Genomic DNA, 14085 nt, shown 5'->3' on the forward strand with positions numbered 1-14085 from the left:
TATATATACATACACACACAGTACCGTATATATACATAGATACACGCACACTTATACATATATGTAAACAAACATTTTAAAACGTATTAAAACATTTTTTAACCATTTCAGCTCCGGAAGGTTTAACTCCTTTCATGACCAGGCCATTTTTTGCTATTGAGCACTGTGCTACTTCAACTGGTAATTGCACGGTCATGTAACACTGTACGCAGTGTTCGCTCGTGTGCAGTGTAAGGGCTTATAGCAGCACAGATGGAGCATGGAGGGAATTGCTCCGGCGATAAAGGTAAAATTCTCCCCATCAGCCGCTTACCCCATGGCTGGAAGTAGAGGACTTCCAGGCTGCCATCCCTGCTCTGCCTCCTTCCCAGTTTCAGCTACTCGATCAGCCAGAGCAGCCACATGTGAGTGTGTATGAAGGAGAGTTCGGCCACACCCCTGACCTGCTCAGCCCAGGGAGATACAGCTGAGAGCACTAGAGAAACACTGCAGCCGGGGTAGAAAGTCAAAGGCAGACCTTGCCGACCTAGTGACAGATTTTCACAGAAATAGGGGTGAACCCACACCCCCCCCTGGAGCTGCCCCTGGATTAGAGTGTGCCCAGGCACACCCGGGACACCCAGGGCGCACGCCTATGAATCCAACCCATATGCACTGATGCTGTCTTGGTGAATGGTATAATTATCAAAAACATTAGTAACTTTCTATCTTTGCGTGCATTCGGGCACTCAATGTGGCACTGATTTGTTAAGACGCTATCAGATATCCCTACACTCACGAGGATTATCTATTTTCATGTGGTCTGAATTTTCCCCTTTCTTATATCCCTGTGATCCCCCCAAAAATGTTTTTTAACTGGTGGCTACAGCACACTCAATCCTACACATAGGGGTTGCTTTACTAAAGGCAAATAGACTGTCCACTTTGCAAGGGAATGTGCACTTTGCTAGGGAATCTTCTCCAGAACTTAGTGAAGGTAGCGCAATTTCACTTTGCAAAGAATGCTCAATCACGTGCAAGGGAAATACAAAAAAAACAATTTTTTTTTGTTTGCAAATGATCAGCTTCACTGCATGCACAAAGCTCTGGAGAAAATTACCTTCATAGCCATCTTTAATATTGATTGGACCCTGGGCAAACATTTTCTTGCCCCCCCCGATGCAGTTTCGCTCTCCACCTGCCTGCACACCGTGTACTGGGGTGGTGAGGGGACCCCTCAATAGACAGAAAATTCCTAGGGATCCTAGAACTCAGATCAGTGGCAGTGCTGGGCGGGAGGGGAGGGTGTGATCAATGACAATGCTGATCTTTTTACTGACTACCAATATAAAAAGGAGTTACAACACTAGCCACCAATGTAATAGGGGTTTACACTGACCACTAATGTAATAGAAGCATTCACAGTAACCACCAATGTAAGGAGGGGTTTACACTGACCACTAATGTAAGGGGGACCTTCACACTGGCCACTAGTGTGAATGAAAGGATTCTACACCAAGCCCCAATGTAATGAGAAGATTTACACTGACCACCAATGTAACAGAGACATTTAGCCTGTGTTCACATTTGTGTGTGTCGAGAACACATGCAAAATGGCTTTCCTGAAACCACAGAAACGTGCTGCCCCTTAGCAGGTACACAGCAGTGCCATTAATTGTTAATAACACCCTCATGCATCTGCTGACCTGTGCTGTGCAACCGTGTGAATTTGAAAAAGCGTCACAGACTTTCTTCCGCATTTCTAGCACATAGAGCAACACATTGAAATAATTAGGCTGCCCTACACGCGACCTACAGCTTTTACAGCTTTATCCACCCTGTCAGTACACCTTTGCATCCTAAAACCCCTGATAACCTCTGCACCCCAAACCTCCCCCATCCTCTCACTCCAACCCTCCACCCCTTTAACTCTACCTGCCTCCTCTGCTCATTTATGCACCAACCTTCCTTACCTCTATACATCCCCTCCTTGCTCCCCTGTGCACCCAAACTGTAATTCCTTCTCTGCCTACCTCTAAACACCCCACACAACCCCCCCCCCCCCCACACACACACACACACACACACACACTCACACAAATTTGCTTACCTTTGAAGAACAGGCTGATGTTAGGCTGAATGACCACAGTTGCAGGCAGGACTTTCAAGCATGCCCCTTTATCTCCCCAGTGGGCAGCATTCAGTATAGGTAATGGTGGATATGAACTCAGGGGGGCATTATACACATATGAATGACACCCATTCGTGGCCATTTACATATGAATGCCCTCGCTATTTACATATCAATGACGGTTATTTACATGTAAACACAGGGTCTGCAGGTGAGTCATCTGTACACAACAATAGGGCAGAGCTGGGCAGCATTAGTAGCAGCATTTCACACTGAGATGTCGGGACACAGCACGGGACTAAGGGAATTTAAACCAGGATAGTTGGCAAGTATGAGGTAGCTGCTTTGGCCCCCACAACAATGACAGGGCCCGGGGCCCAGGGCAGCTGCCCCTTTTGCCCTGCCTTAAAGACAGCCCTGATTACCTTACAAAGTGAACAGTCTATTTGCCCTTAGTAAATCAACCCCATAGTTCTTATATCTTATATCCAGTGTCTCCTGGGGAAGCAGATTCCTGTAAAGATTGTTGAGTAAGTGTCCTGTCCCACTGTATGATATACTATATGACTGTCACAATTTTTTGAGGAACCCATGTTTGGGTATTGTGAAATGTATAATTCTGAAAAATGTATAAATCTAATAAACAGTGGGCAGCACAGGGCATATGTGATCCATATCAAGGTATTAAACTGTATTAAAAACACTATATATTAATATTATTATACATAATTTATATAACTCCAACAGTTTGTGCAGTACTTTACAAAAAAGAAGTAGATAGTACAGTTACAATGCAATTCAATACAGGAGGTATCAGAAGGCCTTTCTCTTTAGAGCTTACAATCTAAGATGTTAAGAAAATCTTGGGTACACCCTAACCTAACATAACCAAAAGCAGATGGAAATCCATGCGGGGCTACCAGCAATGAGCAGCAGCCACGTGATCACATCATCATGTATTAAATTACTGAAACTAACATGCCTGGCAAGATACTGAAATGGTTATTTTCATTTTCAATTACAGCACTGAGCAAATTGCTCAAAGGGAATTATTTGCAATTATCTTACAATTTGATTATTTGGCATCTGAAGCAGAAATGAGAGATAAAATGACTGTGTTCCATACTTATAGGCTTTATACCTGTATCTAAAATTCTAATCTGGCAGTTGCTGGTATCATATTTTATCAGGAACACATCCACTCAGACATGGTTGTTATAAATCTCTCTCTAGATGTTCCTGCATCGGAATTCTAAAGACTTGTGTGTCGTGTGTTTAGGTGTTCAAAATAAATTACAATCTCAATTATGACTGGCGCTGTCAAACATGTCATCAAATGTCATGCTGAGTTACCTCTGAAACGTATAATCCTACTATATGCTGTAGTCCTGATGTAATGTAATCGGTTGGAGCATCAACATAGTGAAATACGGCTTATAGCATTAAGCAAAGTATGAGCAAGGTTACCCAGGGCATGTCTTTATGACAGCGCTCCCACAGATTACAATATAATTACATTTATCTTCCTAAATGCAGTGTATGGCTTTCAAATATATATTTACAATGGACATAACTGATACGTTAAAAAAAAAAAAAAAAAAGGCTTTTATTGGATGTTTGTTGGCTACCAGGGCTGAACGCTGTGAAATGATGTACTGCACACTTTTCAATTGCAAAAATGTGTAACTGAACTGACTGAAGGGGTGCGGTGCATTTGAAGCACATTTGTAGACCGTTCCCTGCATTTGCTATGTGGAGAAATACAACATGCTCTACTTTTTTTAACTGCACTGAACTGCATTTGTATTCAGCCCCCTTTACTCTGGTACCCCTAACTAAAATCTAGTGGAACCAATTGCCTTCAGAAGTCACCAATTAGTAAATAGAGTCCACCTGTGTGTAACGTAATCTCAATATAAGTACAGCTGTTCTATGAAGCCCTCAGATGTTTGTTAGAGAACCTTAGTGAACAAACAGCATCATGAAGGCCAAGGAACACACCAGACAGGTCAGGGATAAAGTTGTGGAGAAGGTTAAAGCAGGGTTAGGTTATAAAAAATCCCAAGCTTTGAACATCTCATGGAGCATTGTTCAATCCATCATCCGAAAATGGAAAGAGTATGGCACAACTGCAAACCTACCAAGACATGGCCATCCACCTAAACTGACAGGCCGGGCAAGGAGAGCATTAATCAGAGAAGCAGACAAGAGGCCCATGGTAACTCTGGAGGAGCTGCAGAAATCCACAGCTCAGGTGGGAGAATCTGTCCACAGGACAACTATTAGTTGTGCACTCCACAAATCTGGCCTTTATGGAAGAGTGGCAAGAAGAAAGCCTTAAGTCCTGTTTGCAGTTTACGAGAAGCCATGTGGGGGACACAGCAAACATGCGAAAGAAGGTGCTCTGGTCAGATAAGACCAAAATTGAACTTTTCATCCTAAAAGCGAAACGCTATGTGTGGCGGAAAACTAACACTGCACATCACTCTGAACACACCATTTCCCCCCCATGAAACATGGTGGTGGCAGCATCATCTTGTGGGGATGCTTTTCTTGAGCAGGGTCAGGGAAGCTGGTCAGAGTTGATGGGAAGATGGATGGAGCCAAATACAGGGCAATCTTAGAAGAAAACCTGTCAGAGTCTGCAAAAGACTTGAGACTGGTGTGCAGGTTCACCTTCCAGCAGGACAACGACCCTAAACATAAAGCTAGAGCTACAATTGAATTGTTTAGATCAAAGCATATTCATGTGTTAGAATGGAACAGTCAAAGTCCAAACCTAAATCCAATTGAGAATCTGTGGCAAGCCTTGAAAATTGCTGTTCACAGACGCCCTCCATCCAATCTGACAGAGCTTGAGCTATTTTGCAAAGAAGAATGGGTAAAAATGTCACTCTCTAGATGTGCAAAGCTGGTAGAGACATCCCCAAAAAGACTAGCAGCTGTAATTGCAGTGAAAGGTGGTTCTACAAAGTATTGTCTCAGGGGGGTGAATACAAATTCAGGCCACACTTTTCACATATTTATTCGTAAGAGCCTTTTCACACTGGGGCGGTTTGCAGGCGCTATGGCGCTAATAATAGCGCCTGCAAACAGACCCAAAAGTGCCGCTGCTTTGTATCCAGTGTGAAAGCCCCGAGGGCTTTTTACACTGGAGCGGTGCGCTGGCAGGACAGGAAAAAAAGTCCAGGCAGCAGCATCTTTGGAGCGGGGAAGGAGCGGTGTATTCACCGCTCCTTCCCAGCTCCTGCCCATTGAAATCAATGGGACAGCGCGGCTACACTGCCGGCAAAGCGCCTCCGCAGAGGCGCTTTGCGGTGGTTTTTAACCCTTTCTCGCCCACTAGCAGGGGTAATACCGACGGTAAAGCGCCGCTAACGATAGCGGCGCTTTACTCCCGCCCCAGTGTGAAAGGGGCCCAAAACATTTTGAAAACCATTTATCATTTTCCTTCCACTTCACAATTATGTGCCACTTTGTGTTGGTCTATCACATAAAATCCCAATAAAATACATTTATGTTTTTGGTTGTAACATAACAAAATGTGGAAAATTTCAAAGGGTATGAATACTTTTTCAAGGCACTGTAACTGTTTATTTTTGACTACATGTTTACATTCATTTGAAGCACGTTTGATGCATGCTTGATGTGCACTTCACACGTGCTTGAATGCATTTTTCATGCATTTGTGCTGTGTTATGCAGTGCTTTTGCAGTGCATTTTACTATACGTTTTTGGGCTTGGCTTTCTTGGCTCAAAGGGGCATGGTGCAGTGCATTTGAAGCGCATTTGTATCGCGTTACCTGCATTTGCGGTGTGGAAAAATGCAGCATGCTCTACTTTTTTTAATTGCACTGAACTGCACTGCAATGATGTGAACTATGCCCATTGGATTACTTTGATTTTGGTTTTTCTATGCAGTTGGAGTGCAGTTCAAAATGCAGCCAACTACATCTAACTATGTTAGATGTGAAAGGGCCCTTAGCTGGACTTCAAGCAAACAGCTAAATACAGTACACAGATGAAAAATACAAATGGAGCTGTTTTACCCCACAACAGATTTGTACTTTTTTTTTATCCAGTGCTAAGATTTACACAGCAAAGCCCTGTCTGACTGGGTAGTAGACATGCATTTCCCCCTGCCACAGTAAGTAACACTTACAGGTTTTGTCTCTCTTACAGACTGTAAATGGACAGTGAGAAGCAGACCACTGATGAGCTCATTGTCTCCATCACTCTGCTCTTTCCTCCTATCAGCATGTTCCGTGTTAGCACATGAGTCCCGCAGCACAACTGATTGGCTCATTGGGGGTTATTTACGAAAGGAAAATCCACTTTGAACTACAAGTGCGAACTACAAATGCAAAGTGCACTTGAAATTGCACTGAAAATGCACTTGGAAGTGCAGTCGCTGTAGATCCGAGGGGGACATGCAAGGAAAATAAAAAACAGTATTTTAGCTTGCACATAACTGGATGATAAAATCAGCAGAGCTTCCCCTCATTTCAGATCTTCCCCTCAGATCCACAGCGACTGCACTTCCAAGTGTACTTTCAGTGCAATTTCAAATGCACTTTGCACTTGTAGTTTGCACTTGTAGTGCAAAGTGGATTGGCCTTTCGTAAATAACCCCCATTGTGCTGCTTCACACTTTCCTAGCCCGAACTCTGCTGTACAGTGGATTTCAAAAGGTTTACACCAGGGTAAATTCAGATACTGTTAGTGGCCTTCCAATGCCTCTTACTGCGATAGCCAGTTATAAGTGAGGGTGGTAGTAATGTTTTTGAGATCACGTTGGGGTGTGTATTGGTCCAGCAACGTACCAGCACTGTTGCAGCCATTGTGCTATTTGCTGGGTGTTTGGTGTGTCCTGTACCTTTAAGAAGGGATGGGCTCCCTTCGGTCCACCTGCCCTCACTTAACCATCAGAATGCATGTGCCTCCACTGTGGGGACACCCAAACTTTAGTGTTAGGACCACAGATTACAGGGTGCCGTGACGAGGCCCTGTGGCTTACGCATGCGTTTGTAAATGCGTGTGGACTGAACCTTAGACAGGTTAATTGGTTGTCTGCGAGCTGGTGGTAAGTAGGCTTGGAGTTTTTTCCTGGGCATTCCCCAGGTTTTTGTTGTTATTTATAAATTCAGATACATCCACTGCTTGCATATGAAAAATGCATTTATTAGTGTATTATTCTACACAGAACTTAATAATTTGTGTTTATGTATGGCTGGAGTTCAGCTTTCATTTTTTTTGTCTCAGGCCAGGTCACCGATAACATGTACCTGGATGTCTTCCAGCAGACACTTTAACAAATAGGGCCCAGTAATCAGTACTGATTGTATTGTAATACATCCCTGTAATTTTGCTTTTCATTCCACAAATGCCCATTTAAATGTTGCCTGTAATTAGCAGGCACAGAGAAAACAACATACGTTTGCAATAACATTGCATATTATTATTAAAAAAAAAAAGTAGTTTAATTACATTAAATATATCCTGCTGTGCTTAATATGCTGAACCAAACTTGCAATAGTATTGCATATCACCATAGATTTTATTTGTTTAATTATTTTTAGCTAGCTTGTTGAATTATGTTAGGGGATAATACCCTAAAATAAAGTGTGTAATTAAAGTATATGTAAACCCTCATAATAAAATTATCTTATTTGATATCTGTTGGTCCTTTATACAAACTATTATAAGCATTGTTTTCAATAGTACTAATAATACCTGCTGATCCTGCCAGCTCTGCTGCAATCTTATCATTTAGCAGTATCCCCCCTCCCCATGTTGGAAAGATGATGAGGGTGGAGGTGTATTGTAGACTTGACACACAATTCCTGCCCTGGAATGAGTGTATCCCCTCCACTCATACAGTATGGTGAGTGCTCAATGTCACCCTGGGGCAGGAAATGTGTTACTGGGACACACCTACTGTATACATTGTAGTAAAGCATAGTTGCAGTTTTATTGTCTTTTGCAGCAGCAACCCATTTCCCATTAAAATAAATGGGCTACCTTAAAATGGTTCTAAAGCCAAAAGGTTTTTTTACCTTATTACATTACCTGCATTAAGGTAAGAACCTGTGTGCATATATGGATGCACACAGCCTGGCTCAGGAGCATGCGGGCATATGTGCCCCCATACTAAGTGGCTTGCTATGAGGAAGAGTGGAAAGCACTGGCGAATGAGGAGGTAAGGGACCGCTCTGTGCAAAACCATGGCACAGAGCAGTGTAAACCTTCTTTTTTGTTTTAGAAAAAAACATTTGAGCCTTTGATGTCACTTTAATGAAACACACATTAATGTGCAGCATAACATGCATTAACGCAACGCACCAGAACAGAAATAAATAAAAACTTGAATGACAAAACAATGACCTGAAAGATGTGACCAGGGCCTTATAAATGGCATGTATGGGGTCAGTATTATTGACCCCAAAACAGTACAGATATTTGGCACTACTATTTGCCAAATCTGAAAAATCAGCTGTTCTAACTCTTAAAAGAGAAGTTCACCTTTTGGAACAATGTACATGTTCCAACCGTATTTAGGGTGGAACATGTAACACGGGGGTCAACAACCTGTAGATCGTGATCTCCAGTAGATCGCGGATAGGTGACTGGTAGATCGCGGTCTGGGCTTGCTGACCCGCCATCCCAGAGCATCAAACAGAGTGCAGTGTAGAGGGACTACTTGTAAGGTTGAAGCTGTAGTAGGGAGCAAGAGCCACATAAGCCGATGCCTCCTCTGTAGTGCCGGCTCCTGTCCCATGTGGAGTGATACCAACTGCACTCCATCTCAGAAGGCGATATGTTGCCTCCTCACCACCTGATTTAAACCCATGACTGCAACACGGCAGTACGGCAATTAGAGGACTAAATCAGGTGTTAGGAGGCAACACTGCGCCAGGTGATCTTTGACTTCACCCATGTTCTTCAGGTAGATCTCCACCTCTTTAGGATTGCCTACCCCTGACGTAACATGTTCCTCCCTCCCCCCCAGTGACAGCAAGTGGGCACCTTCTCTGGGCACCCACTGTCACTCTTTGAAAATAATGCGGCTGTACAGGGATCTGCCCACCTGGCCATGTCATTCATTTACAGTGCTCTGTGAATGGGAAAATACAAGTACCGACAATCCTTGCGGCTTTCAGCTTGTAGTTTCATTTTTTACATTCTACCGTGATCTTGGATGTAAGTGCTACATAATTTTTAAATAAATATCTTTGGAAATACTACACCATGAAGCTTCTTCCTTCTATCCTTTGATACATCATGATGTTGGAGATTACCTGGAGAAGGTCGTTTTGTGTCTCTGAGAATTTCCTATACCTGGACAGCCTGCGGTATGAGAGAGGATTTTTCCCCCGGAGAAGTACAAGGAGATTTTCCCTGTTGGCCAATTCTTGTGTGAGCATGTATGATCTCTATAACTTGAGATCCAACAGTTCTGGTAAGCAGCGCTGATTGATCTCTGTGTGAACAGGAGCACTGGGTGAACATATTGGGATTGATTTACTATAGCGTGAATAAATACTTTCAAAATGGCCAAGTCGTGCTAATTAGCGCAACAATGGGATTCACTATATCGCTCCCAAAATCGAATTCACTATAGCGCCCAGACAACTGAGTTTGTCCAAATCAGTACTCTTGCTAGAAACAGGGAAATTGCATGTGGAAATCATGTTTTGAGCATGATATGATAGCCTAAATTGTACTTAAAGAGGAACTGCAGTCTGCTCACATAATTTATAATAAAAACATCTTTGTCATTCTGAAGCTTCCCTCCAACCACTTTGCATATTATTTTATATATACTGTGATTCTGTACTAGCCAAATATGCTGCAGAAATCTCCCTCCACTGAGTCTGGCTGCATCCATTTTTAACTGTGGGCAGCTGAAGCTGCTGCCTGTTCACTTCCTGGATTTACACAGACACACTGAGGCACACCTTCAGCTCTGCAGCTCTCATTGGCCGTCTTATGACTCATTACCCCTCCCTTCCTGGCAAACTTTCACGAGAGAGAGTTCTGCATGATGTCATAAGCCTAGGCTTTTTACCAGACAGGAAACAGGAAGTGGGCTGTATAAGGTATTTACTGGCAGAAAAAAAAAAACATTTTACTATCCAAAGTTAAAACAATAAGGGCAGAAGATTTAATAGATGGAAAGTTGAAAAAATGACTGAAGTTCCTCTTTAAATATGTGGTATATTGTTTAAAGATAATCTGCTTTTAAACTGCTTAAAAAACTGATATATAAACTGAAATATCATTGAAAGTCTGAGAAGAAATAATTTTCCCCTCTCTTTACAACTATGTATCAGCACAAGTGCACATGCTCAGACATGCAAAATACTCTCATTTTAACTCCCATTCATTTTTTACCAAACAATATAGTAAATTTGCAAATTAGCGCTTGACTAAAATGCACTTCAGCATGAAAATTCACGCTATATAGCCAAATGCAAGTTTCAACATTGATTATAATGGTACAATTGTTACTTCCCCAAAAATATACATTTTAATTTTGAGATGAACTGTTTATTTCTCTAAAATAAATTGTCCTTGCAACAATGTTGCTTCTTCTTCATATATATATTTTTTTTAAATGATAGTAATGTGTGATGTTTTCATGTTTTGGTAAAATATATTTTTCACAAAAATCTAATCCGAAACTGCCACAGGTGTCTTCATAAACCACAAACAATACTATTGCTGATGCAAATTTTAAATGAGTCACAATTTTGTGTGTTGTTTAGTATCTCCAAATGATCATAATTTGACGCCAAAAAATGTGATAAGTAAAAAATGTGATATGTGTACAAACATCAGAAATAAAAATGTAATTCCCAAAATTCAGAGGGTAACATCACTATTCTACACTCACACACCAAGAACCACCAAATATCACAGAATAAATCAAGAAGCATAACTCCTGACTAATGTCATTTCACCACCTATAGGTATATGTCCAAAGAAATGCAGTATTTATGTGTAGGAGGGTTCCACCACCATTGCAGATCGTGCCAGGTTTTCCATGGGCAAGGACAATAATCAGACTTCAGAATTCCTCACCAGCATTAATTGCAGCCTCTTACCAAGCAAAAAGCAACAAATTCGAGATTGTTCAGCATGCTGACAGTAATCAGCCATACCCAGCCTTCAAAACATATAGCATATTCCAGAAACAGGTTGTTCAATGGCTCGCCAGCCTTCCACAGTACATCTGCATTGATTAACTTATTGCACCCCTGGGACTTAGGACTGTTTGTCAGCACAGAGATGCAGCCTATAGCCATGTGGCAGTACAGTGGCTAACAGGTTAACACTTCTGCCTAGCAGCACTGGGGTCAATGGTTCATATCCCAAAGTGCCACTTCAAGTTGAGAAGTTGTCTGTCCTCCCTATGTTGTTAAACATAACTCCAGACTCATGTCCATGCATAAATGTAGTATTTATGTGGAGGAGGGTTCCCCCACCAAATGCAAATTGTGCTATATGTTTTCCATGGCCAAGGACAATAATCAGCCTCAAGATTTCCCCACCAGCACTAATTGCAGCCTCTTACCAAGCAAAAAGTGACAAAATTAGGGGTGGTTCAGCATGCTGACAGTAATCAGCCATACCCAGCCTAAAGATGACCTATGCCAGGAACAGGTTATTCAATGGCTCTCAGGCCTTCCACAGTTCATCTGCATTGATTAACTTATTGCACCCCTGGGACTTAGGACTGTTTGACAGCACAGAGATGCAGCCTCTATGCATGTGGCAGCACAGTGGCTAACTGGTTAGCACTTCTGCTTAGCAGCGCTGGGGTCAATGGTTTAAATCCCAATGGTTGTATGTTTTTCCTCTGTTGTGGTTTTAAAGGTTTTTTCACCAGTGATTACATTTTTGATGGGTTTTACATACTGGATGTATAAGTCTGGTGTGATCCTGCACACATATTTTAATGTTGTATGCTGATGATGAATAACAACTGTGCTTTGTCAACAACTTGTGTGATGCACCCCTCACAAAGTTGTCATTTCCATCTTGTACCCTCCACATGCCCAGCAATGTACAAGTTTAATTTGTAGATTTTTCGTATCACTGATCATGGCCAAAGCCTTGGACATTTGTTATTTATAGGTTTATCCTGCACAGATATATATGCTGATGCATTCTTTCATTTGTAAAGAGTGTGTGTTCCTGATGAACAGGTGCGAGTGTGTTTTTGTGGGCATGGTTTTTGTTTGTGCGCTGCCTTTTTAGATTTTGTATTAATTTTGCCTGTTTTTTGCTTATGATTAGGGATGAGCTTCGAGTTCGAGTCGAACTTATGTTCGACTCGAACATTGGCTGTTCTCCAGTTCGCCGAACAGCGAACAATTTGGGGTGTTCGTGGCAAATTCGGATGCCACGGAACACCCTTTAAAAGTCTATGGGAGAAATCAAAAGGGCTAATTTTAAAGGCTTATATTCATGGTATTTTCATAAAAAGTGTTTGGGGACCTGGGTCCTGCCCAAGGGGACATGGATCAATGCAAAAAAAAGTTTTAAAAACGGCCGTTTTTTTGGGAGCAGTGATTTTAATAATGCTTAAAGTGAAACAATAAAAGTGTAATATCCCTTTAAATTTCATACCTGGGGGGTGCCTATAGTTTGCCTGTAAGGGGCGCATGTTTCTTGTGTTTAGAACAGTCTGACAGCAAAATGACATTTCAAAGGAAAAAAGTAATTTAAACTACTCGCGGCTATTAATGAATTGCTGGTCCGACAATACACATAAAAGTTCATTGATAAAAACGGCATGGGAATTCCCCACAGGGGAACCCCCGAACCAAAATTTAAAAAAACTGACGTGGGGGGTCCCCCTAAATTCCATACCAGGCCCTTCAGGTCTGGTATGGATTTTAAGGGGAACCCCGCGCCAAAATAAAAAAAAAAAACGGCGAGGGGTCCCCCCAAAAATCCATACCAGACCCTTATCCGAGCACGCAACCTGGCAGGCCGCAGGAAAAGAGGGGGGACGAGAGAGCGCCCCCCCCTCCTGAACCGTACCAGGCCACATTCCCTCAACATTGGGAGGGTGCTTTGGGGTAGCCCCCAAAACACATTGTCCCCATGTTGATGAGGACAAGGGCCTCATCCCCACAACCCTTGGCCGGTGGTTGTGGGGGTCTGCAGGCGGGGGCTTATTGAAATCTGGAAGCCCCCTTTAACAAGGGGACCCCCAGATCCCGGCCCTCCCCCCTGTGTGAAATGGTAAGGGGGTACAAAAGTACCCCTACCATTTCACAAAAAAACTGTCAAAAATGTTAAAAATGACAGACAGTTTTTGACAATTCCTTTATTTAAATTCTTCTTCTTTCTTCTATCTTCTTTCTTCTTTCTTCTACCTTCCTTCGGTTTCTTCCTCCATCATCTTCTTCTTCTTCTTCTTCTTCTTCTTCTTCTTCTTCTTCTTCTTCTTCTTCTTCTTCTTCTTCTTCTTCTGGTTCTTCCTCCGGTGTTCTCATCCGGCATCTTCCTCTGTGGCGTCGGCATCTTCTTCCCTTCTTCTCCTCAGGCTGCTCCGCATCCATGATGGCATGGAGGGAGGCTCCAGCTGTGTGACGCTTCTCCTCTTCTGACAGTTCCACCTGGTGACCCCGCCCCCTCTGATGCACGGGGACTTCCCTGTGGCATTCCCCGTGACGTCAGAAGGGGCGGGGTTACGTAATGGGTGACCCCGCCCCCTCTGACATCACGGGGAATGCCACAGGGAAGTCCCGTGAAGTCCCCGTGCGTCAGAGGGGGTGGGGTCACCAGGTGGCTCCGCCCCCATTATTTAAGATCCGTCAGAAGAGAAGCGTCACACAGCGGGAGCCTCCCTCCATGCCATCATGGATGCGGAGCGGCCCAAGGAGAAGAAGGGAAGAAGACGCCGACGCCACGGAGGAAGTTGCCGGACGAGAACACCAGAGGAAGAGCCAGAAGAAGAA

This window comes from Aquarana catesbeiana, linkage group LG08, assembly GCF_042186555.1.
Source record: "Aquarana catesbeiana isolate 2022-GZ linkage group LG08, ASM4218655v1, whole genome shotgun sequence".
Classification (NCBI taxonomy): Eukaryota; Metazoa; Chordata; class Amphibia; order Anura; family Ranidae; genus Aquarana; species Aquarana catesbeiana.